Source organism: Nyctereutes procyonoides, unplaced genomic scaffold (genome assembly GCF_905146905.1).
Source record: "Nyctereutes procyonoides isolate TBG_1078 unplaced genomic scaffold, NYPRO_anot_genome, whole genome shotgun sequence".
Lineage (NCBI taxonomy): Eukaryota > Metazoa > Chordata > Mammalia > Carnivora > Canidae > Nyctereutes > Nyctereutes procyonoides.
Genome location: NW_026575134.1, coordinates 20,223,895 through 20,251,735, shown reverse-complemented (window position 1 = coordinate 20,251,735; position 27,841 = coordinate 20,223,895). Strand labels below are relative to the sequence as shown.

Here is a 27,841-nt window from a genome sequence, read left to right as displayed (position 1 = left end):
TGTTTTAGCAAGCCTGCCAAGTAACTCAATACACAGTAAAGTTTGAGAACCACTCCTCGAGAGGAAAAAGCTCTAGTTTGCCATTAGACAGTAATTGACATCTTTCAAACATTCCTGACTACGTTGCAGGAAGTGATGAAGTCTTTTTATTTATAATATCAAAACTACTTCATGAAATTAGGCAATTCCTCTACTAGCTTAAGAAAGAGATACGGGAAAAAAATAAATAAATAAATAAATAAATAAATAAATAAATAAATAAATAAGATACAAAACGTGTCTATAAATCTCATTATAAGCTATTCAGTGGTGCAACACGTATTCTGAACTAAGAAATGAATTGCACTCACACTTCACTCAATTTAAGATGTGAGTATTTAGCCAAGAAAAAATACCCACAAAGTATGATTTTCCTATAAAATTCTTATTTTGTTCTTACACTGAAACCCCCCAGATCTGAATCTTTCACTCTCATATAATTTCAGCTTGTATTGGTTGGAGGTTGAGAACCTGCTGGCAGGCATATTTGGCATCATCTTTCACACTTAGACATACGGGTGTTTTCACTGGTCCTCTCTTTGTTTGCCCCATACCTGAGAAATAATTTCTCCTTCCCAGACTAACCATTCTCTAGTCTGTTCTCAATTTTATCTTTTCCTGCAATTTCCAGGAACTTTATCAGTTATCTTCTCATTCACTTTGTTTGTTCATTCATTCTCTACTGTATCCTTGGCTAGAAACCCTACACCAGGATACAAAACTAGACTACACCTTCACTCTTGGCCACTTCTGCTGTACTGCTGGTTTTGCCAAGGTCCTCAATGTCCTCATGATAAGAAAACCCAATGAATCACCGAGCACCTTTAATCACTGAGGTATTTCCATCTCCTCTTTGCACCATTTGGTATTGTAGAATCTCTCTTTACCTGTTGCTTTGGCCACAAGTAGTAGAAGTTCCTTCTCAGTTTCCTGCATAAGCCTAGCTTCTTCCTGCTTGTGAACGTAGGTATTCCCCAAGGTTCTGTCCACAGTCCTCTTCTTTTTACATGTTCTTTGGCCATTTCATTTATTCATGTGGTTTTAATCTATTATGTGCAAACAAATCCTAAATCCTTCATCATTGTCATATCCTGAGCTCAATATTTGCATTTACATCTTCCCTTTTTTTGTATTTTATTTTATGATTTTAATTTTTTTAAGTTTTTATTTTAATTCCAGTTAGTTAACATACAGTGTTATATAATATAGGTGTACAATATGGTGATTCAACACTTCCATGCATCCCTGGTGCTCATCACAATAAGTACGCTCCTTAATCCCCATGCCCCACCTACCTCTCCACTGGTAACCATCAGACTGTGCTCTATAATTAAAAGTCTGTTTTTAGCTTTGACTCTCTCATTTGTTTCCTTTGCTTTTTTCTTGTTTCTTAAATTCCACATATGAGTGAGATCCTATGTTTTTGTCTTTCTCTGATTTATTTCACTTAGCATTATATTCCCTAGCTCCATCCACGTTGTTGCAAATGGCAAGATTGCATTCTCTTTTTTACAGCTGAGTGATATTCCATGTATATATACCATCTCTTCTTCATCCTTTCATTAGTCGAGGGACACTCAGACTGCTTCCATATCTTGGCTGTTATAAATAATGCTGTTATTACCATAGGGGTGCATATAATTGGTGCTTTTGTATTCTTTTGGTAAATACCCTGTAGTGCAATTGCTGGATCATAAGGTGGTTCTATTTTTAGCTTTTGAGGAAACTCCACACTGTTTTCTACTGTGGCAGCATAAGTGTGCATTCTCACCCAAGAGCATACAGAGTGTTCCTTTCTCTCCACATCCCTGCCAACATCTGTGTTGTTGATTTACATCTTACTTTTAGATCGCACACAATGTGTAACTCCTTAACATTTCAAACAACATGCTTCAAACTTAATTTATCCACTCCTGAGACTCTGGAACCAATGCTTAATCCAGTCTCCCATATTGGTATTCTTACCACACCTTCCTTCCAATGTTCTATTTCTCCTTGATATGTAATTTCTCTGTAGGCATATCACTGTGCCTGGTAAACTTGACAAATGCCAAGATGATTTGAATATCATGACTATATCCATTGCTACTCATATAACAAAGTGAATTCATAACTATTTGCAAAAGCTCATCTTCATTTGCATACAAGCTCTGTTCTCCCAAGATGTAACCTCCATATGGATGACTTTGAAGAGTTGCGTTTAGCCTTGGCTTGGACCATCTGGCATGGAGTTTGCATTAAAAAAAAAAATCTTGAGGTGAAGTGATAATTTTAGAGTCATACATCTTCTCAATATCTCATACTACTCATAAAGAGTAACTGTTTTCTTTTCTTTTCTTTTTCTCTTTTGGAACTTGTGTTAAATGTGAACTCTGATGTCACAGGTTGTCTCAGGAAAGTTTGCATAAAATACGTAGATTTAATGGAGGAAATTTTCAAGTCTTTATAAACTGTGTAGCAGTGTTTATTCAGATAGACGGCAGTAAGAAACATACTTTTGCACAAATTCTTTGGCTTTTCTTGCCACGTAAGTATCTGGCACCTTTACATGGACTTTTTCTGTTGGTATTTAAACATTTGTGTCATTTTGAAAAACAGTATTTAGGCATATGTTTTTAATTGTACTGGGAAGCTTCCCTAATGATTGCTTACAAAGCCACATGAGTCTCTGAAAGACTCTAATAGGAAAGCACATGCTATGTATGACACTCCCTCTGCCAACAGCATCTTTCTGAAGAGATGATAGCTCACTGAACCGTTGGATCTTATCCTCATGGTTATATCAGACTGTACTAGAATTTAGAAATTGTGATTTCTGTTTGCCTGAAACTCTTAACAGCCAGTATATTTGTATAAGATAGTTGTTGCCCAAGTAGTTCTTGGATTGTTGGTGAAATTTCTTCAAAAGGGAGAGTTCTCAGTGTTTGTTTGCTACTAAAAGTGAATAGAATAGCCTTTTCTGAAATGGAACTTGGCAGAATTACAGGTCACCGCTCCCAAGGATTTCTTAGCTTTGGGCATCTAAATGTCTTAGGAAGGGTATAATATGTCATGGTGTTGCCAAATTCCTCATTACCAGAGAGCTTTTCAGCTGTTTAAAGTAAATAATAATGTTCCAATTAATGCCATGAGTCAAGCTTCTCTCCAGGCTTTCCTTTCTCTCTACCATAATGGAAATTTTAGAGGAATTTAATGAAGACCTTAGTTGTCAAAGAAGGTATCATTAAAAAAAAAAAAAAAAAAAAAAAAACAACTTACATGACAGTTAATTGGAATGCAAATAGGATCTTATGTAACTATTCACTTTGAATATTATGAATGATTTGTAGCTCCCAGAATCTCTATGGTACTTAGGTGAGCTCAATGCCTAGTAACCCTTACAATTAGCCCCTTACAGTGGACTACTACACCAGCTGAGTTTGAGAGACTGGTAATCTGACCCTCCACTCTCCTGGTACTACTTCATTATGCTTTGTGTACTGCAAGATGCAAAGACAGGCAGACAGATAGATAGACAATAAATAAGAAAAAAGAAGGGGAAGGAGAGAGGAAAGAAGAAAGAAGGAAAGAAAGAAAGATAATAGAACTTTGTCTTCTCATCGTTTATTTCTTACAGCTTGCATTATCAATATCTAATCTAGGGTTCAGCAAACTACAACCTGGACCAAATCTAGCCCACGGCATGTACGGTACATAAGCTAGGAATGTTGTTTTTACATTTTTCAATGATTGAAATAAATTAACAAGGAGAATATCTCACGAGCACTGAAAACAACAAGATATGTAGATTACCTTGTTCAAAAATAAAGTTTATTAGAATATGGCCACATTCATTCTCTTCCGTTTTGTCTGTGGCTGCTTTTGAGCTACAGTGCCAGGGTTGAGTATCCTCCACAGAGACTGCTTAGCTCACAGAGCCTAAAATATTTGTTATTTGGCCTTTTAGAGAAAAAAAGAGTTTTGTCTGGTAGTTGGATAATTTTAGAAAAATGAAGACTTCTTAAGAAGCTATTTTCTAATATGTAGATATAATACGGGAATTCATAATGTTGCCCAAAATAAATATTTCTTCTTTTATCTTGAGTAAAAAATATTCTGCTGTTCTATTAAAATTTAAACTAGAAACTAAGTTCACTAAATATGTTCCCATTCATTCCTGCTACCACCCCTCTAAAAATGATCTCATGTTGGAAAAAAAAAAAAGGTGTTTTCAGGTCAGTGCTTTTGTTTTATTCTGTAGCATTTGTTGATATTTGGTAGTATCTTTCTTTTGTTCTGGCGTTTTTTTGTATGTGTCATTTTGTTTTGTGTTTTAAATTCTTAGTTCTGTGGGTATTTGTGTGATCCTTAGTTCCCTGCCCCCCTTTTTTCTTAATCTTTAGGAAAGGCTGTAAAACAGCAGGCAAGAACTCTCATAGGATTAACATTTCTATTTTACTTTGCCACCTACTGCTTACATCCAGGCCATTGGTTCAAAGCTGACTGTATTGCACCAGTGAAGACATTTTTGCCTGTTTTCCTTCTGCCTCTGGAGTTATGAAAATATTTAAGTGTCTGGGTCAGGTTTAGACACATTCTATCAAATTTATATTTTTAGCGCTATATATGAATCAGAATGACATGTGGTTTCTGATGAAAGAACGATAGTATTCTTGTGAATGGGTGTTAGCGGTTTAGGATGATTTAATGGCATTATGATTTTTTTTATGTAGGGTCGATACATGTGGTGTTCTGCCAAAATTCTTATATAGTATGGACTGTTTCATGCTTCTTATTAGCTTCCGTTTCACTGGATGAGTACTAAGTTGGAATGTTGGCTCCAGGAAGTCCTTTGAAAGTGTGGAGTTTTGAAGTGTGTGCCACATATGTGACTAAAGCCTTAATATGTTTGCCTTGCAGCGTTACAGGATAACTACCTTCATAGTAACGAACCAGTTTTGGCAGTCGCATCTCTTGGAATGGCACACTTAATGAACCGCAGGGCCAGGCATTTTGATTTTTAAATAACTCCCTAAAATACTGCATTTAAATTTGATAGCTGGAGCAGTGCTTTTGAGCTCAGGAAAGACTACCATCAGTTGGAAGCTGTGCATGAATGTCACTCTAAGGATAACGCCTGGACTTCCCCTCTGCTTACAAGTAGGAACAAATCCCTTTATAAGTCACTGGTTTTTAATAACATTGTGGTTCACTGCTTTCCAAAGCAGAATCTGAAAACTTCTGAGAGTTTACCAACGATTCTACTGGGATTTTCACAGCAGGAAAAACTAATAGAACAGAGTGGAATGATGGCTGAATTGACAGGAGAAGATGATAAATCATGGTGTGATGACTGCTTGATCATGTAGAAGAGTAGCAGAAAGGGTGTCTGTGAACAGAGAGAGACAGAGAGAGAGAGAGCGAGAGAGAAGAGAAGGAAGGTAGCCAGCCCATGGAGTGATTGCTAATCCAGAGATGAATGTTCTCATTTACATTTTACCTCCAAAAGACAGTTTATTCAAAATAACATCCATGGCTAATTGCTGAAACTTTTTTATGCAAAAGCAGATTTTTTTTCGTTTAAGCTACTTTTCAGAGATATATTCTTTTTTAAAGATAATACAATCTCATGTAGTGATCATGTAAATTTTGGTATTCTTAGTTTACCTGAACAACCCATTTGTTTATTTTGTATTCTACTTATTATGCAAAAAAGTATACTTTTTCAGGTTTCTGAAATATTTTCCTCCTGTTATAATGATGCTAATTAAATTTATAGTACTTACTTTTGCCAGACATGTTACTGACTCTCATCCAACTCTTATCATTAGTCAGGAATTGTAAGAATGCAGTCTCCATGGGGGCAAGCGTACATGTCAGACTTCTTCATTGCTGTCTCTTCAGTACTTAACAATAGTGCGTCACTCCGAGTTGTCCCTCAATAGATATTTGAATCAAGGAATAAATGAGTTGCACTTATTCTCCATCCTGTCTAGACAGAAGCTCAGATCAGTTAAGATCACATAGATATTTGGTATATGATACAAGTAGAATATAAACTCTTACTGTCTGATTTCACATCCTGAGCATTTATTCTCTTCACTTACTACTTCATTTACTATCACCACTATATATTATTTACTTCTTAGGAAGTTAAGGTAATTTCATTTATACTTTCTCATTTTATATATATATAAAATGAGAAAAAATTTATATATATATATATATATATATATATATATATAGTGAATTAAGTGTTTCATCCACATAAGTCAAGATGATGTTGATGTGCTGACATTCAACATTAGCATCATATTTGTTTGGTTTGAGTGACATCACTCACTTTTGCCCATCCACATGTGTCACCAAGCCTTACATGTGACCAAGATACGTCTACAAGGTGACAGAGAAGACATGCAACAGACTGCATTTGTGTGTAAATGAACTTAACTCTGCTAGAATTTAACCTGTGAATCTGATATCTTTCTGTGTCAGTTTCCATATATTCAAGAATGAAAAAGATTGTATTTTTCAGGGAGGGGAGGTTGCAGAAATGGAATGGGTCTTCTCCTTAATTTTTGATAGATCACTAAATCTTTGCACATCTCAAGTTTTTTTTTTTTTTAAGTGGGGCTTATATCAGTCTTCAGTATGCCTTACAAACTCACCAAGACACATGCAAATCTCTTTGGCATGCTTCTATTACTTAATTAAAATGGATCCTGCATATTCAATGGATATATTTGGAGGATTTCAGAATATCATGCTAGGAGAATGTGCCTCTCAACAGGAGAGATGGTGAGGGTTTGCTCTGTGACACTGACTGACTCTTTACTATTTAATCACTGATATTTTCCTAGATGACTTGAAAACAACTACAGCCAAACCTTATCCCCACACATTGCCTTCATTTAACCCTTTACACTAAATGTACATTAGAAACGTTTCTACCACAAAGAGAATTTAAAATCTTTTGTCTCTGTGTTAAGAAAAAATAACCACACTATGTTTTTGTTCTTGATGTGCTGCCAAGTTTCTCCCAGGCAGACTTGGCAGCTTTTGTCCCGAGGAGAAGAATTCGCAGCCTTAGACTCAGTGAGGCCAAGCCTTCTCGATGTGATTACCCAAAGGAGGTCTGAGCTACCTCTCAGTTGTGGAGGTGGTTTCTGTGGTTTTCCAGCTTTACAAGTTTTTGTTGTTGTTTTTTATGGAACTGAAGAGAATTCAAATTTTGTAGAAAATGGAAAGAAACGTTTCATTTTAGAAGATGAAGCATAGTGTAAGTAGGAATAAAAAGATTTAAAATTGGATTTTCTGAGGCGAATTGGTGGTATTAGAGTCAGAAATGCTTACTTAGTTGTATGGCTATTTTCCTCTTCCACTAACATGGTAGGTAGACTAGTAGCCCCCCAGCGGTTACAGCACAGTATCTGGAACCTGCAGATGTGTTACCTTACATGGCAGGCTGTGTTATAGACCTTGAGAGGAGGAGATTTTCCTGAATTGTCTGAGTATGCTCAATCGAATTACCTGACTGTGTGAGAACAGACCTTTCCCGGCTGTCATCAGGGGGAGATGTGACAGTGGAAGAAGTGTCAGAGAGTTGTGATTCTGCTAGCCTTGAAGATGGAGGAAACAGAAGAGTGTGGCAAAGAATTTGGTTGCATTGGGATGCCTGGGTAGCTCAGAGGTTGAGCATCTGCCTTCAGCCCAGAGTGTGATCCTGGGGTCCTGGGATCGAGTCCCACGTCAGGCTCCTTGCATGGAGCCTGCTTCTCCCTCTGCCTGTGCCTCTGCCTCTCTCTCTCTCTGTGTCTCTCATGAATAAAAAAATAAAATATTTTTAAAAAGAACCTGGTTGGCTTCTAGAAGCTGGAAATCTTAAGGAAGCAGTTGGTTCCTAGACTCTCTAGAAAGGAATACAATTCTCCTGACACCTTGATGTTAGCCTGGTGAGACCCATGTGAGACTTCGAGTCTACAGAACTATAAGGGAACAAATATATTTTGTTTCAAGACACAAAATTGGTGTTAATTTGTTATAGCAGCAACAGGAAGCTATTGCAACTGGGTTTTGAACTCTAGCTTCATTGAAAGACTACAGTAAAACTATCTGATGTTTCTCTTCAGAATTTCTAAAATGAAAATAATCAATCCGATGTTTTAAAACTCTGGCAGAGCCTTTGCTAATTAATCCACAAAGATAATATGTTTTGTTCTATAGCTCCTTTTCAATTAGTACAGAATAACATAGTAATACATCAGAAAGATATTATTTATTCACTCATTAGAATTTAGTGATATTATTGCATGCGGGGCTTATGATCTATAAAGAAAAATAGCAACAGCACTTACCTTTAAGGAGCTCATGGCCCAGTGGAGGAGACAATTCAGTCTAATTCAGTTAATATTATTGAGCACCTGTTACCTGTTGTGTGGCAGGCACTCGCACAGGTCCTTGGAATACACCAGTGAACCAAAGAGACTAAGACCTCTGCCCTCGTGGATCTTACATTTTACTGGAAGAGAAAATGACCATAATACATAAACAAATTATATGACCTATTTGAAATGAAACACAGACACACCCTGGAGAGATTTGTGGTCAGGGTTTGCCTCATTGGGATGGTTAGAGTTTAGTAAAGACTTAAAAAAATAAAAGATATTTAGGGAAAGAGCATTGTAAACTCTTCGTAGAGCCCAGTGTGTTAAGATCTATAATGTGAGGATCTGAAGAGTCCTGAAAGGAAGTGGCAGCCAATACACACTTGAGACAGTTTCCTATTGCTACTTATCAAATTACCAAAAGATTAGTGGCTTAAAACTATACACATTTGTTATTTCAGTCCGTAGATGAATGCTTGGCTGGACTTTCTGCTCAGGGTCTCACAAGTCTGCAAAGTGTAAGCCAGGCTGCATTACTTTCTGGAGTTCAGCATCTCTTCCAAACTCACATGATTTCTGAAAAAAAAAAAAAAATGACATTCTTCAATTTTGATGCAGAATTGAGGCTACAGCAGCTCCCTGACACATAGATCTCCCTATTGGTCATTCAAATCATAGTTGTTTGTACCTTCAGAATTAGCAGTCTCTCCCTTCAATCTGCCAAAATGGGGTTTCATATAATGTGACACAGTCATGAGATTGACATGGTATCAACTTAGCATTGTTCTGTTGGTTACAAGCAAGCCACACCTTCCACCTGCACTCCAGGGGAGAGGGTATACGGAGACATGACTCATTAGGGATCACCTAAGAGTGGGTCAGCCACCTGCCTACATACGTCTTAGATAGATCACTTGGACAATGACGTGGCACATACAGTACAGACAGAAAAGAAAGCCAGTTGGCAGACTTTTTGTTTATCACCGGCAAGAAAGGATGAGAGCCTAAATTAAGACAGGTGTTAGAAGTTGGAGGTTGAGAGGGATTACCGGGTTCGAGAGATATCTTGGAGGCGATAAGGACTTTATGATAACAAATTGATTTGGGAAAGGTGGAAGGGTGAAAACAGTGTTTAGTGTTTTATAGATTTATGACTTGGCAAATAGATGGGAAGAAGTACCGTTCACTGATAAGGGAGTATAGAATCAGCAAGCAGATATAGAGAGTAGTGAATTCCTTTTTCTATGGCACACCTACACTTGGCTATGACCTGTTGTGTATCAGAGACTGAGTTTTTCATCAAAAATACATTATCTTGTCAAAATCTCATAGCCACCCTATGAGATAGTATCAGTAGCCTCATTTTACAGTTGTGTAAACTGAAGCTTTGAGAGGTTAAATGGCTTTCTTAGGGTTGTGATGCCTGTGTGTAACCGTAATTAAATTCAAATCCAAGTCTGTCCCACACTGCGTTAACGATTTGGTGGACCATCCGGAGGAATAAGTCAGAGAGTGTTGTTGTAGATACACTTCAGCAGAGAGGGCTGTGCTAGAGATGAAGATACGGGAATCACAGCGATGTAGGTGTTAGCTGAATCCGTGACAATCCTTGAGGCCCCACTAGGAGACTAATTCAGATAAGAATTTAACTCTGAGGAGCTCATCTAAGGTTAGGAAAATAAAGAGTATTTGCCAAGGAAATGGAGAAGGAGCGATCAGGAAAGTCAACCAAGGAAGGAGAAGTACCATGTGGTCTAGAGCAAAGAGAGTAGCGGGCAGTAAGGAAGCAGTCGTGGACAGCCTGAGACGTGGCACGGCTGTGTGGGGGTGACCTTGTCATACATTCCTTTCCTCATTGCCTTATCTCCTTTCATACCAGCAAGATTTGAGAGGGAAATGGCCATTCTAGTTGAAAAAAAAAGGAAATGGGAACAGGAGGAAGTAGGAAGAGGTCAACAGGGGCAAGGAAACGGTGGGTTGAGAGACAACAGAGCTGAATGAAGGGAAAGCTCCTCTGCAGCCCAGCATCCAGAACCCTAGGTTGAAAGTCCAGGCCATGGAGCATCTACCTGCGGTTTAAACGCTGACAATGAGCGCACAGCAGCCTATCTTACAGTGAAAACGGTGCAGGAAATAGGTTAATTAATCCCCATATAAATTATGAATCTCAGACGAGTAATTCTTTCCCTAGATGTTGAAGGACCAAATAGAAAGACTTAGCCCCAGTTTTGCATCTTTGGAAATTTAGTTGTTGCATTCTATGTAAGATCAGACCTACATGTTAGACCTTATATAGAGTGTACACCTGCATTATTCAGAGTAAGTCTGTTTGCTTTAAGTTCAATATAAATATCATTCATGATATAATGCGATAGGGATATTAAAATGTGATACGTATGTTTTAGCGGTTTACAGCATCCTCAAATATTAATTTCGGTGATTTCTGAGACCCTTTTTGAGAATTTCTTAGTTGTATCACTGGGAAACTATAATAATGCACATATTGATGGATTATCACATGGACTAATACCACATTAAATTTTTTTTCTAAAAAATAAATAAATAATAAATAAATAATTTTTTTTTCTAACCCTCACAGAGAAAATTAGCTTCTAGGATCAGAGGAAACATATTGTATTATGAACTTATTAAACATTTTCATACATGGGATATAGCAGATGTTTTTCATGAGAACACACACCTTAGTTGAATAAGTTAAATTTTTCAAATGGCGCGTTTTTCTGTTTTCTGATTTTTTGGTGAGCCTTAACCAGATCAAAACTGATAATTCAGTCACTTTTTATAGAATTGCTAATTTAATAAAATGACTGACATTAAGATTTGTCTTTCAGCTTTGCCCCAGAAGAGTACTTTTCAATCAAGTTATCCAAATGTACGTAACCCTGAAACATTACACAGCAATAATGGATACAAGCATGTGTGTGCTTACCTGTGATAGCGTAGATTACATATGGCAGCATGATACGATGAATAAAAATCTCCAGAGATTTTACTTACAATGACCAAATCTAATTTTTTTTTCTTTTCCAAATCTAATTTTGGTTGGGATTTTTCCAAAACCTTGTTAAATACAGAACATGTTAGATTAAGTATAATCAGTTATCCTTGTGATGTAGTTGTTTTGTTTGGGTTTGGTGTTTTGTTTTGTTTTTTTTTAATGTAGTTTTTTTTGAGTAATGTTGTTGGGGTCCAGAGCAGACAGCCAAGAAGGAATTCTTGAGATGTCTTTGGTGCAAAAGGTGGTTTTACTAAAGCCTGAGGACAGGACCTGTGGGCAGAAAGATTGGCTAGTACTGCCCCGGGATTGTGGGGAGCAAGTGATCATATACCTTGCAATGGGGAGAAGTAAGGATAAGGAAAGTTGCAAAAGGACTTTCATATGCTAAAGAGGACTCTAGGGGATCCTGAAGGCCTTGCTATTGTCAAGCTAAGGTTGTTTTCCCTTTAGCAAAGCGTTGATGTTAAGATAGCTGGGGGTTTCCTGAAGGAATGTCACAATCTGCCTATCTCAAGTATTTGTCAATGGGCTGTCAGGTGACTGAATTTCTCATTTAATTTTATCTATATTTCCTCCTGCCTTTGTTTCTCATGTCACTTGGATGATTCTAGACTAAGAATTAGGGAACAGGCTTTGACTTCAAAGGATCTAGTTTTAAATCCTTCCTTCTTTCACTTGTTGGTGTTATGACCTCAAGCAAATTCTATAACATCTCTAAACCTTAGTTTCTTAATCGTTCCTACTTTATGAACATATATCAAAGATTGAGATGATATATGTAAAACCCCGAATGTACCGCCTAGCAGTTAGTAAATATTCAGCAGGTACTTGAATACTTGTATCTACATAGTAGATATATATTTATCGAAATCAATCATATATGGCTATGAATATAAATGTATACAAGTATATATGTCTACACATAAATATTCTTGAATTCCTATTATGAATCCTGATACTCTCCTATTCACTAGACATAAGCAGTGGACAAAGCACAAAAAGGCCTCTCTTTTCATAGACTTACTACCTTTGTGGGAGGAAACAGTCAAGGGAATAATATGTGTATAATTGTTTTCAGTATTTCTTAAATTTGAGTACACTGCATTAGAAAAAGAAGAGAGAGGAAAAAAATCTAACTAAGGTAATAGGTGAAGCTGCTCATGTAGATGGCATTTCTTTTGTATGGAAATTATAGATAAAAGTAAAACACTGGCATATAAGAATAGTAAATAATACATGTCACGAAGAGTGGGAATAGGGAAAGATAATTTCAGAGCATGGAGAGTAAAATTAGTTATATTCTCTGTAGAGTTTACAAGGAAGGTTCACAGAGGCTCTCTCCTTTGATCTTGAACAGCCTTGTCAGGTATATAAGGTATGACCACATTTTATAGAGAAATAAAGAGGATTACACGAAGCAGATTTGCTCGTTTATCCCAATGGCAAGTGTAAAACCAGAATGGATACAATGGAAACAGAGATGCTTCTGCAGGTTGGTGGAAGCAGGTTGGTGTATTTTCTTTCTCAATAGTGATGTGGGAACTGCCATTAACTGGGCTGTTAAGAGCAACACTCATGAGAGCTCAGTGCAGAAAGAGAACCATCAGACGGCACAGTTACATACAGCATTGGGGGAACAGCACAGATTGGTTGTACCCCTTCTATTGTAACTGCTATTAGGTGATCTCAATAGCAGCATCCTGAGTTAGTAGAGTATCTCTGCTAGGTCTGCCTTGGAATATTTACGTTCCACTTTACCATGTTAGGAATAACAGGTACATCATTTCAATCCACAGCTTTGCTTCATGATACCTCTTAAATTATTCTTCCATAGCTCAACTTACATATGCTTATTTTTAATCAAGAAACCAATGAACAGAAAAAGAAAAAAGAAAAACCATCCTAATTTATATTCTCTACTTGAAACCAACTGTATTTCAGCCTTCAGAAGTACTTGAATAGAAAAAGGTAATTTTTGCCTGTGTATTAGGCAAAATGGCTTGCAGAACCTTGGACCACACCCCATGAAACACATAGTACTGCCTCTGCAGTGAGACAGGAATCTTCAAACAAAGTGTAATAATAATAAAAAAAAAACATAAATAGCCTGAGGTAAGTGCAGGTCAGGATTTGTGACCAAATTAGTTCAAGTCAGGATACATTTTACCACTAAAGGAATTTAAAGAAAAAAAGAAATTGAAAATCAGAGTTGCAGAAAGAAGAGAATGGGCCTCCATTAAAAATAGAGTGTATTCTCCTGCTGATATAAAGGGTTCATACCATAGACACATACTATGTTTTCACTCAGTAAGATATCACCAATGGCTCTGTCTGGCTTATTGGGGGAGGGGAGCATTTTATTTTACTGGCACTTCAGATTCTAAGAAATATCGTTTGCTTTTGAGTAAAGATTTATTGGTTCACAAAACTGAAAAACAATGGTAGGATGGCTTTAGATGTGGTTTCACTTGGGCTCTAGCTTCTTTCTTTGGAGTGTTGGGCTCTGTTCTCCTTAGCAGGGAGCAGGAATCCTTTTTGTCCTTCTGTCAACTATTGTCCAATTCACAAACGGCAACTGAAGTTCAAAAAGATATTTGCACCTCAATCAGCTCTGCTAGATTGAGGGTCGTATCTGGTTGTCTTTGTTCTTCCTATAAACCTGAGTTTCCATTTTGTATTATTTCCCTTTAGACTAAAATACATTCTTTTTTTTTAAATACATTCTTTAATAATTCTTCAAATACAGGAGGTCTGCAGGCAACAACTTCTCACAGATTTTATTTATCTAAAGAATGGCTGATTTTGTCTTCATTTTTAAAGAATATTTTCATTGGATGTAGAATGCTGGGTTAACTCCTTTTAATTTTATTTTTTTTTCCTTTTGGCATTTAAAAAAGTCATCCCATTTATCTTCTCGCCTCCATGATTCCTAATAAAATATCGTCAATTTTGATGTTCCTTGTTCTTGTGACATAAACATCTTTTTTCTCTGTTGGTTTTTTTTCCCCCTAAATTTTTTTCTATAGCTTTTGTTGTCAAGTTTAAATATAATGAGCCTGGGGTGGATCTTTTTATCTCTTTTTATCCTGGATCTCACTGCATTCCTAGATGTGCAACATAACGTTTTTCATCAAACTTGGGAAATTTTCAGGCATTATTTCTTCATATATGTGTTCTTCCCCAATCTCTCCCTGCTCTCCTTTCAGAGCTCTACTTGGCACATATATTAGACTGACTGATAATGCCATACATGCCCGAAAGAATTTGTTCACTTTCTTCAATTATTTTTTCTTTTTTCTTTGTTCTTGCAAGTGGATAATGTCTATTGCTTTGGCTTCAAGTTGTGGCCTCTCTTTCAATTCCAAAGACTAAATCTATTTGATTTTAGTTATCCATTTATATCATTTTTATTTCTTTGCTGAGTTTTTCAGTTAATTCATTAAGACCCTATCTTCCTTTCATTTCTGAATTTCTTTTCAATATTTTCAACATATTTCTGTAGCTATAATAGCTACTTTCAAGTTGTCATTTGCAAGGTTTAAAACATCTGAGTAAGTTTTTCTTTTTCTTGTTGACTATTAACCACACATTTTCTCACCATTTCTCTCTCTCTCTCTCTCTCTCTCTCTCTCTCTCTCCATGTATGATAATTTTGTTGTTGTTGAATACTGGACCATATACAGATAATACCTTGGCTTTACTTTAGGTTCTGTTATCTTCCCCTGAAGAGTGTTCATTTTTGTTATAGCAGACAGTTATGAGCTGTTCATGTAGAACGTGTTTAGACTTGTTTTAACTTTTGTTAAAAGTCTTGTGGTCAAGGTAAGTCACCCTAATTTAGCAGGACTCAAACTCTAAACCCTCTCCCTTTTATGTCTTATCAGGTCTTGGCTACAAGTTTCCTTAGGACAGCCCTAAAGTTAAATCTTATTTTAAAACATGGCACTTAATCTTATAGGCTCAGGCTTTTCATGTCAGCGGGATGCCAGGAGTTTTAACAAGGTGTTAATGAGATGTGTGTGCTCTGTTGTGCCAGAACTCCCACTTCACCTAGAATTGCTCTTCCCCACAACTGTTGAAACTATAATTTATCTGTCCTGTTCTCCCTGTAGCAGCTGCATCTGTTAGGCCTTGGGTGGTCCTATCCTGCAAATATGTATCCCAAGAATCAGCAACAGATTCACAGGGGATTTCCACATGGACTTCCTTTTCTGGAAGAGACATCTTTGTCTCTCTGATACCATATGACACTCAATTAATTTGTTTCTGTTGCCCCCAATTCTCACATCTGTCTTCTCATCTCAGTGGGACCACCATGTGCTACTTGGACAGCAGCTCTTTGCACCTCTGTTAGGGAATTGTGCCAGGCAGAAAGTGGGGTAATCATGGAGCTTACCTTGTAAGTTTTTCTTCTTTTAGTCATGTGCTATTATCCATTATCTAGAAAGAATTACTTCACGTAGTTTGTCAGTTTTAGAGTTGTTTACCGCAGGAAGGCTGTTCCGGTATTAGCTACTTCATCCTGGCCAACTGCCATATTGCCCTCCAGAAAGATGTTTTGGAATGAATTTTCCACCAAGTGTTTGAAAACTGCTATATCTATATAGCCATGCCACCTAGGTTTTATCATTATTTTAAGATTTGCAGAGTAAGTGGGTATTTTTGTAATTTCATATATAATATATATATACACACACATAAATATGCACACACATATATATACTTTAAAATATATATGTAGTTTTCATATAAACACAAATCATATGTGTGATTTATATGTATATTAACATATATATATAATATATAATATAATTCTTATAATGTCTGAAACTTTTTGTTATACTTTTGCTTGGAGACTCTCCCAAAGTATTTTAGTACATTCCAAATAAGTTATTGGTTTTATATATTAGTAGAAAACATTATTTTAGCTAACTTAAGCAGAAAGAAAATTTAAAATTAACAGATATATAAAAACCTGATTTTGTAGTCTCTTCTTTGACAAATATAAATAACTACTGGGAAACAAAATAGTTTACAAAGAATCATTATAATTCATCTTCTGTGATATTAAAATATGTGAGGAGAATTGTATTTCTTCTGTTAAGTTTATTTGAAAATAACCCTTTAAAAATTTTAAGTCTGTGGTCTGACATGGAACCCCAACACCTAAATTTTAACTCCCTAGGTGATATTGAGTGACATAGTTTGAACACCTCATTTTGAGAAACGTTCAATAGAACATGATCTCTAAATAAAGATGGATGTTATTAGGCTCTTGGGAGTGAAAAGAAATGAATGGTATCAGCAAATAAACTTGAAAGTCCCTGAATTCTATATTTTCTTCACAATACAGAAAAGTATTTTAACAACTCCGACAGGCTCTTCAGCAAACAGCACAGAAACCTCTTTAACTTAGGTTAACCTAGTACTATTCAAATTTACTTGACCCTACAAACTTTTTAACACTATCACACTTCAGGAGATGCTGAATAGATAGCATTTGTTGATACTGCCCTTCCAAGGGCCTCCCCTCAAATAGAGACACTGAGATGCCTTTGATGGCCAAGTGGGGCTCTAACTACCCTGAAGGGTGAAGCTGAGGGTTGTCAACATCACAGCCCTTAAATTACTTACTGAGTGTGAAAAGCTCTGCTAAGTGTGAGAAATTGTGCTAACTGACCTCTTTTAGAAATATTTCTTTTGTTGTTGTTAAAAGGCAACATTCATGAATAGAATTACCACCTTTTAAAAGTATATTTGGTAAACCATTAATGAACATTATAAATTTATTATTAAGTTTTATTCTCAAATTAAAAAAATACTTTTAAAAGAATGTAGCAGCAATTTGATAAACTAACAGGAAAAATGTTTTGAATACATATTTTAACTAACATGAAACGAGGCAGCCAACTGGAAAGATCTAATTTTAGAAACTTATGGTGTAGGATGTCCATTCTTCCCTCATTTATCTATAAAGCCTTCATGCATTCATTTGTCACACAGAGTTATTGCAGGGGTTTGGTGGTTTGTTTGCTTGTTTTGGCTTTAATTATATTGCTCTATTTTAATAAATTGGTTCAGAAAATTACAATGAAGGAAAAATTGTCACTTAACAAATATACTGATTTTATCTTTTTAAATACTAATTTTATTAGTAAATACCTCAACTGATTTTCCCACAATAATTTGCCTCTGAAATCCTAGTTAGTGCTGCTTAGGTGACATCTAGGGGCACCATGGTGAAGACAGAGGGAAAAAGAAGAATGTGTTGAGTACATGACTTTGAAATTTATGTTTTTGTTTTGACTAAGTTGAATAAGGCCACTTGTTAGCTGGTAAAATTTCCTATTAATTACCAAAACCTAGGATCAGATTGACTACATAATTTGCAGAGCCTGGTGCAAGCTGAAAATTCAGAGTCACTTGTTTCAAGTTATTAAGAATTTCCAAGAGGTAACAATAGAGAAGGAAACCGAGCACGGGCCTCTTACTGCAGGAACTTGTGTGATTGCACAGATCTTAGGCCTACGAAGCCAGCCCTGACTAGAATATTTTTACAGATTAGCAACTGGAGGAAGGGCTCTGACTAGATCTAATTAAGAAGGCAGTGTTCCCCTACGTCCCCAGGTGACCAGTGGCAAGCAGACAGTTTGGCACAGCAATGTCCAGTGAAACCCCCTAAGGATTATAGTTTAAATGAGACTCAGCTGACAGATATACCGATGACTATTCTAATGAACTGGGGGTGATGAGCTCCATTTGATCACCTGCTTGAGGCAGCCAACATTTACTGTGCTATAAACGCAAGCTGTTTTGTCTGGAGACCGTGGAAAGGGTTAAGGATAATATTGCTATGATTCCTTGTATTAGAAAAAAAAGAATCCTGGGTGGTATAAAATGTATAAGGCAGGAGAGAAAGCTTGTCTGGGGACTTTCTTAAGATTCAATGAAACAAAACTGAAATTACTAATGTGGGTTAGGGAGTCTACTGTGCCATCTTTGTATATAGGTTTATAGCATGCAAGCACTTATAAAACTTACCCTTCTCCATTCAGGTCTTAGTGCTACAATATACTCAAGATATAACTCTTTTTTATATCTCACAGATGAGAAAATTGGGATCCAGAAAAAAATGATGATTCCAATATGTCAAAATTTTAGTAGGGCAGCCTGGGGGGTTCAGCGGTTTAGCGCTGCCTTCAGCACAGGGCCTGATCCTGGAGACCTGGGATCAAGTCCCACGTCGGGCTCCCTGCATGGAGCCTGCTTCTCCCTCTGCCTGTGTCTCTGCCTCTCTCTGTGTTTGTCTCTCGTGAATAAATAAAATCTTTTAAAAAAAATTTAGTAGATGGTCGAGCTATAAATAAAAAAAGACAACTTGAGGGTGTATATGTATCAGACATCATGCTAAGCAATTTCCATGTATTACTCATTTAGTCTTTATTAGTCAGAACTCTTTTACCTGGAAGTGAACAAACACCTTTCTTAATCTAGTTTAAAAAAAATAATATTTAGTGTGTGCGTTCAACTGGGAAATGCAGGAGGCAGCCTCAGGCATAGCTGAATTTGTGCTAAAATGATGTCAGAAATTTATCTCACTATCAGTTCAGTTTTCCTCTGTATTATTGATTCTCAAAGAAAGTGTCTGCATGTGGTGGGAGGGATGGTCCTGCTCATTAGGATTTACAAGTCTTTCATAGCCCTGATCTCAGAAAGAAGGAGGCTCCCAAATATCTAATTCCCAGGGAAGGCTGGGCCCTGATTTGTTTTTGTGCCCATGCAGGCATGAATCACCAGAGCAAAGGGATGCTCTTAGTGCACAGGCCTAAGTCATGGTATCTCCCTGGAGCTGAAAGAGAGATACACATGGTTTCTTAACCATATAGAGTGAGAATAAGAGACATGTTTCCAAAAGACCTCCTCAGGGTGTTATTACCAAAAGAATGGGACGTGATTAGGGTAGGCCTTGGAAAATGATATCCATTACAAAAGATACAATTATTATTTATATTTACACATAAGCAAACTGAGGCTTAAGGGAAAGAGAAGGATACTTGGCTTCCCTGTGAATATGTTGTGGGTGTGGGGCTTATCCCAAGGAAATAAAAGCAATACCCCAAATTCTACAAAACAATAAAAAGAGGGGGGTGCGTGGGTCGCTCAGTGATTGAACATCTGGCTCCAGCTCAGGTCATGATCCCAGGGCCCTGGGATCGAGTCCTGCATTGGGTTCCCTGCAGGGAGGCTGCTTCTCTCTCTGCCTCTGTGTGTGTGTGTGTGTGTGTGTGTGTGTGTGTGTGTGTGTGTTTGTCTCATGAATAAATAAATAAAATCTTAAAAAAAAGAAAGGATTTATATATTGAGTACATTTAAGGAATGCCAGTCTCACTACTCTCAGAAGGAAGACATTTGGTAACTGTATTATCATCTTCAAACTAAAAGGTACAGAGACTGCTTTATGTGGACATAACTACTCAGGAGTTTTATGGACATTCTGGAATGTATATCTTTCAGTGACTAACATTTTAATGGGAACACACTACTCAAAAAGCCATAAATTCTAGACTGTAAACTCTTGAGTGCTGTGCCTATTTATTTTTGCATCCGTACTGGATATAGTGCCTGACACACTGCAGGCATTCAGTGACTTCTAGTTGAATCAGGGAGTGAAAATGTGTGGGAAACAACCTGAGTCAACTTAGTCATTTAGCAGTGAATGATACAGCCCAGGGATACCTCAGGAGTATTTACTATATGGGAAAGCGAAGGATTTGTAAGTCTTGAAAAAAAAAAAAAAAAAAAAGCTACAGGTGTCTACCATGACAGCATTTTGAGAGTGACTATCCCATTAACATGGGCCACTTAGGGAGCAGCAGCAACCTATATATTGGCTCTTTCCTGGTGCCACAACTGATGGAAATGATACTTATGCATTGACAATTGATCGATCTTAAAGTACTAGTATATATATAGCCGTGCCTTAGTCGTGATTAAATTGGATCAGATTTAACCTATGTCTTCAAAATCTGGACTGGAGTATGTGAGAATCAGCAGTTTATAACAAAAGCAGAAATATAGAGATATCCAGAGTACAGCCTTGTAAATGATGGTGTACACTAGTGTGATACTGATTTCTGAGCCCCCAAATACTACAGATCCTGAACAATCACCTAAATTGTTGTTTTTTATAAATTAATTTTTATTTCACCTAAATTGTTGATCAAATACTAGAACTATCCTTTTTACTGTTTAACTCCAGTCTAGTTAACATGCAGGGTTATATTAAAGTGTACAATAGTCTATAGTAATCAGTCATTCTCTGCATTACTCGATGCTTATTGTGATATGTGTACTCTTTATTCCGCATCCCCTATTTCAACCCCCCCCCCCCACCAACCTCCCCTCTGGTAACCAAGAGTTTCTTTTCTGTAGTTACGAGTCTGTTTCTTGGTTTGCTTTCCTCTTTTTATCCCCCCCAGTGCTCGTTTGTTTTGTTTCTTAAATTCCACATATGAGTGAAATCATATGGTGTTTGTCTTTCTCTGACTGGCTTATTTCACTTAGCACAATACTTTCTAGCTCCATCTATGTCGTGGCAAATGGCAAGATTTCATTCCCTTTTATGGCTGAGTAATATTCCATTGTATATATACACCACCTCATCTTTACCCATTTATTACTTGATGGACCCCTGGCTCCTTCCATATCTTGGCTATTGTAAATAATGCTGCAATAAACATAGGGGTGAATGTATCTCTTTGAATTAGTGTTTTTGTATTTTTTGGGTAAATGCCCAGTAGTGCGATTGCTGGATCATAGGGTAGTTTTATTTTTAACTTTTCGGGAACCTCCATACTATTTTCCACAGTGGCTGCACCAGTTGCATTCCTGCCAACTACATGAGGTTTTGTTTTTTTCCATGTGCTTGCCAACATTTTTTTCTTGTGTTTTTGATTTTAGCCGTTCTGACATGTGTGAGGTCAATTGCTAGAACTATTGCCGTGTCTTTTAAATAGTCCAGTTTCAGTGAGGCCTGGCATTTGGTAAAATAAGAGCATAATCATCTACAATTCTGTCCACATTTTAAATAGGATAATGCCAAATTGCACACTTTCCAGAGAATGGCAGGCAAAATGTTTGGTTTTGAATTTTAACAAATATACTTGAAGAGAATGCTGATGCTTAGACCACAGGAAGAGATTATAAAGGTAAACATGAAGGAATGTAAAAAAGAGATTCAATATATTTTTGGTAGCTACAGAAGAAAGGCCAATCAATAAACGAGACAGGGAGGTAGATTTAACTGAAAAAGAAAGTTTTCAACCTTTTGCTGACTTGTGAATGATCTCAGATAATAAAATTGTAGTGATATTATAGATGAGATTATGTTAGATCAAGATTCTTCTTCAATGTAAGGAGTGTGTTGTCCATTTTTTAGACAATTATCTTTTTTTCAGAAAACTAGGGTAATTATTAGAGGTGGTCTTAGCACAAAATTGAGAATTCCTCATTTGTAATTGAGGAAGACACAAACAACTCTGTTTTTTGTATTTACAAATTATTTGAACAAAAAAAGCTTCCAAAATTCATAAATTCAAGGTCTCATAAAACCTAAATTAACCATGGTTAAAAGTGATGATTGACAATGCCACAAAGATTTAAGGCATTCATATTTAAATCCACATATTTGAATGACTATTCTAATCATGCACATAAAAACTTTAGTACATGGAATTCTAATAAGAACATATAGGGGATCCCTGGGTGGCTCAGCAGTTTGGCACCTGCCTTTGGCCCAGGGCACGATCCTGTAGTCCCAGGATCGAATCCCACATCGGGCTCCCTGTGTGGGGCCTGCTTCTCCCTCCTCCTGTGTCTCTGCCTCTCTCTCTCTCTCTCTCTGTCTCTCTCTGTCTATCATGAATAAATAAATTAATCTTTAAAAAGAACATATATATTAGTGATGCACTGATGAAAATTAAACCAGTGTAATGAAGAGCTCTGCAGAAATACTAGCTCATAAAGTACTAGTACATGCCTAAATGTGGAAGAGTAAAGGATTAAAGTGGATATTTATTTTCTTGAAAGTCAGAATTTTTTTGTATATTTTTTTATGAAGTTTGATTTGCCAACATATAACACCCAGTGCTCATCCTGTCAAGTGCCCCCCTCAGTGCCCATCACCCAGTCACCCCAACCCCTCGCCCACCTCCCTTCCACTACCCCTTGTTCGTTTCCCAGAGTTAGGAGTCTCTCATGTTCTGTCTCCCTTTCTGATATTTCCCACTCATTTTCTCTCCTTTCCCCTATAATCCCTTTCACTATTTCTTATATTCCCCATATGAGTGAAACCATATGATGTTTGTCCTTCTCCAATTGACTTACTTCACTCAGCATAATACCCTCCAGGTCCATCCACATCAAAGCAGATGGTGGGTATTTGTCGTTTCTAATGGCTGAGGAATATCCCGCTGTATGCGTAGACCACAGCTTCTCTCTCCATTCATCTGTCGCTGGACATTTTTTTTTTATTTATGACAGTCACACAGATAGAGAGAGAGAGAGGCAGAGACACAGGCAGAGTAGAAGCAGGCTCCATGCACCGGTATCAGCCCGACGTGGGATTCGATCCCGGGTCTCCAGGATTTGCGCCCTGGACCAAAGGCAGGCGCCAAACCGCTGCGCCACCCAGGGATCCCCCACATCTTCTTTATCCATTCATATTTCGATGGACACCGAGGCTCCTTCCACGGTTTGGCTATTGTGGACATTGCTGCTGTGAACATCGGGGTGCAGGTGTCCCGGTTTTCACTGCATCTCTCTCTTTGGGGTAAATCCCCAGCAGTACAATTGCTGGGTCATAGGGTAGCTCTATTTTTTAACTCTTTGAGGAACCTCCACACAGTTTTCCAGAGTGGCTGCACCAGTTCACATTCCCACCAACAGTGCAGAGGGTTCCCCTTTCTCCACATTCTCTCCCACACTTGTTGTTTCCTGTCTTGTTAATTTTCCCCATTCTCACTGGTGTGAGGTGGTATCTCATTGTGGTTTTGATTTGTATTTCCCTGATGGCAAATGATGCGGAGCATTTCCTCATGTGCTTATTGGCCATGTGTAGGTCTACTTTGGTGAAATGTCTGTTCATGTCTTCTGCCCATTTCATGACTGGATTGTTTGTTTCTTTGGTGTTGAGTTTAATAAGTTCTTTATAGATCTTGGATCCTAGCCCTTTATCTGATATGTCATTACAAATATCTTCTCCCATTCTGTCTTTTAGTTTTGTTGACTGTTTCTTTGCTGTGCAGAAGCTTTTTATCCTGATTAAGTCCCAATAATTCATTTTTGCTTTTGTTTCCCTTGCCTTCATGGATGTATCTTGCAAGAAGTTACTGTGGCCAAGCTCAAAAAGGGTGTTGCCTGTGTTCTCCTCTAGGATTTTGATGGAATCTTGTCTCACATTTAGATCTTTCATCCATTTTGAGTTATCTTTGTGTCTGGTGTAGGAGAATGGTCTAGTTTCATTCTTCTGCATGTGGCTGTGCAATTTTCCCAGCACCATTTATTGAAGAGACTGTCCTTTTTCCAGTGGATAGTCTTTCCTGCTCTAGTTGACCATAGAGTTGAGGTCCCATGTCTGGGTTCTCTATTCTGTTCCATTGATCTATGTGTCTGTGTTTGTGCCAGTACCACACTGTCTTGATGACCACAGCTTTGTAGTATAACCTGAAATCTGGCATTGTGGTGCCCCCGGCTCTGGTTTTCTTTTTCAATATTCCCCTGGCTATTCAGGGTCTTTTCTGATTCCACACAAATCTTAAGATGATTTGTTCCAACTCTATGAAGAAAGTCCCTGGTATTTGGATAGGGATTTCTTTGAACATGTACATTGCCCTGGGTAGCATAGACATTTTCACAATATTAGTTCTTCCAATCCATGAGCAGGGAATATTTTTCCATCTCTTTGTGTCTTCCTCAATTTCTTTTAGAAGCGTTCTGTAGTTTTTAGGGTATAGATCCTTTACCTCTTTGGTTAGGTTTATTCCTAGGTATCTTATGCTTTTGGGTGCAATTGTAAATGGGATTGACTCCTTAATTTCTCTTTCTTCAGTCTCATTGTTAGTGTATAGAAATGCCACTGATCTCTGGGCATTGATTGTGTATCCTGCCACGCTACCAAATTGCTGTATGAGTTCTAGCAATCTTGGGGTGGAGACTTTTGGGTTTTCTATGTATAGTATCATGTCATCTACGAAGAGGGAGAGTTTGACTTCTTCTTTGCCAATATGAATGCTTTTTATTTTTTTGTTGCCTAATTGCTGAGGCGAGGACTTCTAGTACTATGTTGAACAGCAGTGGTGAGAGTGGACATCCCTGTCTTGTTCCTGATCTTAAGGGAAAGGCTCCCAGTGTTTCCCCATTGAGAATGATATTTGCTGTGGGCTTTTTGTAGATGGCTTTTCAGATGTTGAGGAATGTTCCCTCTGTCCCTACACTCTGAAGAGTTTTGATCAGGAATGGATGCCGTATTTTGTCAAATGCTTTCTCTGCATCCATTGAGAGGATCCTATGGTTCTTGTTTTTTCTCTTATTGATATGATCTATCACATTGATTGCTTTACGAGTGTTGCACCAACCTTGCATCCCGGAGATAAATCCCACTTGGTCATGGTGGATAATCTTCTTAATGTATTGTTGGATCCTATTGGCTAGTATCTTGGTGAGAATTTTTGCATCTGTTTTCATCAGGGATATTGGTCTATAATTCTCCTTTTTGGTGGGGTCTTGTCTGGTTTTGGAATTAAGGTGATGCTGGCCTCATAGAACGAGTTTGGAAATATTCCATCCCTTTCTATATTTCGGAGCAGCTTTAGTAGAATAGGTGTTGTTTGTTCTCTAAATGTTGATAGAATTCCCCTGGGAAGCCATCTGACCCCGGACTTTTCTGTCTGGGAGGTTTTTGATGACTGCTTCAATTTCCTCCCTGGTTATTGGCCTGTTCAGGCTTTCTATGTCTTCCTGTTCCAATTGCGGTAGTTTGTGGTTTTCCAGAAATGCATCCGTTTCTTCTAGATTGTCTAATTTATTCTCATATAGCTGCACATAATATGTTTTTAAAATCGTTTGTATTTCCTTGGTATTGGTTATGATCCCTCCTTTTTCATTCATGATTTTATTCATTTGAGTCTTTTTTTTTCTTTTTAATAAGGCTGGCTAATGATTTGTCTATCTTATTCATTCTTTCAAAGAACCAACTTCTGGTTTTATTGATCTGTTCCACAGTTCTTCTGGTCTCTATTTCATTGAGTCCTGCTTGAATCTTAATTAACTCTCTTATTCTGCTTAGTGTAGGTTTTTTTTTTTTAAATATTTATTTATTCATGAGAGACAGAGAGAGAGGGAGAGAGAGAGAGAGAGGCACAGACACAAGCAGAGGGAGAAGCAGGCTCCATGCAGGGAGCCCGAAGTGGGACTCGATCCCGGGTCTCCAGGATCGCGCCCTGGACCAAAGGCAGGCGCCAAACCGCTGCGCCACCCAGGGATCCCCCACATCTTCTTTATCCATTCATATTTCGATGGACACCGAGGCTCCTTCCACGGTTTGGCTATTGTGGACATTGCTGCTGTGAACATCGGGGTGCAGGTGTCCCGGTTTTCACTGCATCTCTCTCTTTGGGGTAAATCCCCAGCAGTACAATTGCTGGGTCATAGGGTAGCTCTATTTTTTAACTCTTTGAGGAACCTCCACACAGTTTTCCAGAGTGGCTGCACCAGTTCACATTCCCACCAACAGTGCAGAGGGTTCCCCTTTCTCCACATTCTCTCCCACACTTGTTGTTTCCTGTCTTGTTAATTTTCCCCATTCTCACTGGTGTGAGGTGGTATCTCATTGTGGTTTTGATTTGTATTTCCCTGATGGCAAATGATGCGGAGCATTTCCTCATGTGCTTATTGGCCATGTGTAGGTCTACTTTGGTGAAATGTCTGTTCATGTCTTCTGCCCATTTCATGACTGGATTGTTTGTTTCTTTGGTGTTGAGTTTAATAAGTTCTTTATAGATCTTGGATCCTAGCCCTTTATCTGATATGTCATTACAAATATCTTCTCCCATTCTGTCTTTTAGTTTTGTTGACTGTTTCTTTGCTGTGCAGAAGCTTTTTATCCTGATTAAGTCCCAATAATTCATTTTTGCTTTTGTTTCCCTTGCCTTCATGGATGTATCTTGCAAGAAGTTACTGTGGCCAAGCTCAAAAAGGGTGTTGCCTGTGTTCTCCTCTAGGATTTTGATGGAATCTTGTCTCACATTTAGATCTTTCATCCATTTTGAGTTATCTTTGTGTCTGGTGTAGGAGAATGGTCTAGTTTCATTCTTCTGCATGTGGCTGTGCAATTTTCCCAGCACCATTTATTGAAGAGACTGTCCTTTTTCCAGTGGATAGTCTTTCCTGCTCTAGTTGACCATAGAGTTGAGGTCCCATGTCTGGGTTCTCTATTCTGTTCCATTGATCTATGTGTCTGTGTTTGTGCCAGTACCACACTGTCTTGATGACCACAGCTTTGTAGTATAACCTGAAATCTGGCATTGTGGTGCCCCCGGCTCTGGTTTTCTTTTTCAATATTCCCCTGGCTATTCAGGGTCTTTTCTGATTCCACACAAATCTTAAGATGATTTGTTCCAACTCTATGAAGAAAGTCCCTGGTATTTGGATAGGGATTTCTTTGAACATGTACATTGCCCTGGGTAGCATAGACATTTTCACAATATTAGTTCTTCCAATCCATGAGCAGGGAATATTTTTCCATCTCTTTGTGTCTTCCTCAATTTCTTTTAGAAGCGTTCTGTAGTTTTTAGGGTATAGATCCTTTACCTCTTTGGTTAGGTTTATTCCTAGGTATCTTATGCTTTTGGGTGCAATTGTAAATGGGATTGACTCCTTAATTTCTCTTTCTTCAGTCTCATTGTTAGTGTATAGAAATGCCACTGATCTCTGGGCATTGATTGTGTATCCTGCCACGCTACCAAATTGCTGTATGAGTTCTAGCAATCTTGGGGTGGAGACTTTTGGGTTTTCTATGTATAGTATCATGTCATCTACGAAGAGGGAGAGTTTGACTTCTTCTTTGCCAATATGAATGCTTTTTATTTTTTTGTTGCCTAATTGCTGAGGCGAGGACTTCTAGTACTATGTTGAACAGCAGTGGTGAGAGTGGACATCCCTGTCTTGTTCCTGATCTTAAGGGAAAGGCTCCCAGTGTTTCCCCATTGAGAATGATATTTGCTGTGGGCTTTTTGTAGATGGCTTTTCAGATGTTGAGGAATGTTCCCTCTGTCCCTACACTCTGAAGAGTTTTGATCAGGAATGGATGCCGTATTTTGTCAAATGCTTTCTCTGCATCCATTGAGAGGATCCTATGGTTCTT

General features: G+C 37.8%; 1 protein-coding gene across 2 annotated transcripts in view; it reads left to right on the top strand.

The window, feature by feature from the left end:
* The window catches only part of SEMA3C (semaphorin 3C), a 192,490-nt gene that overhangs the window by 128,013 nt on the left and 36,636 nt on the right, over positions 1-27,841 (top strand). The gene's annotated exons all lie outside the window — the stretch shown is intronic.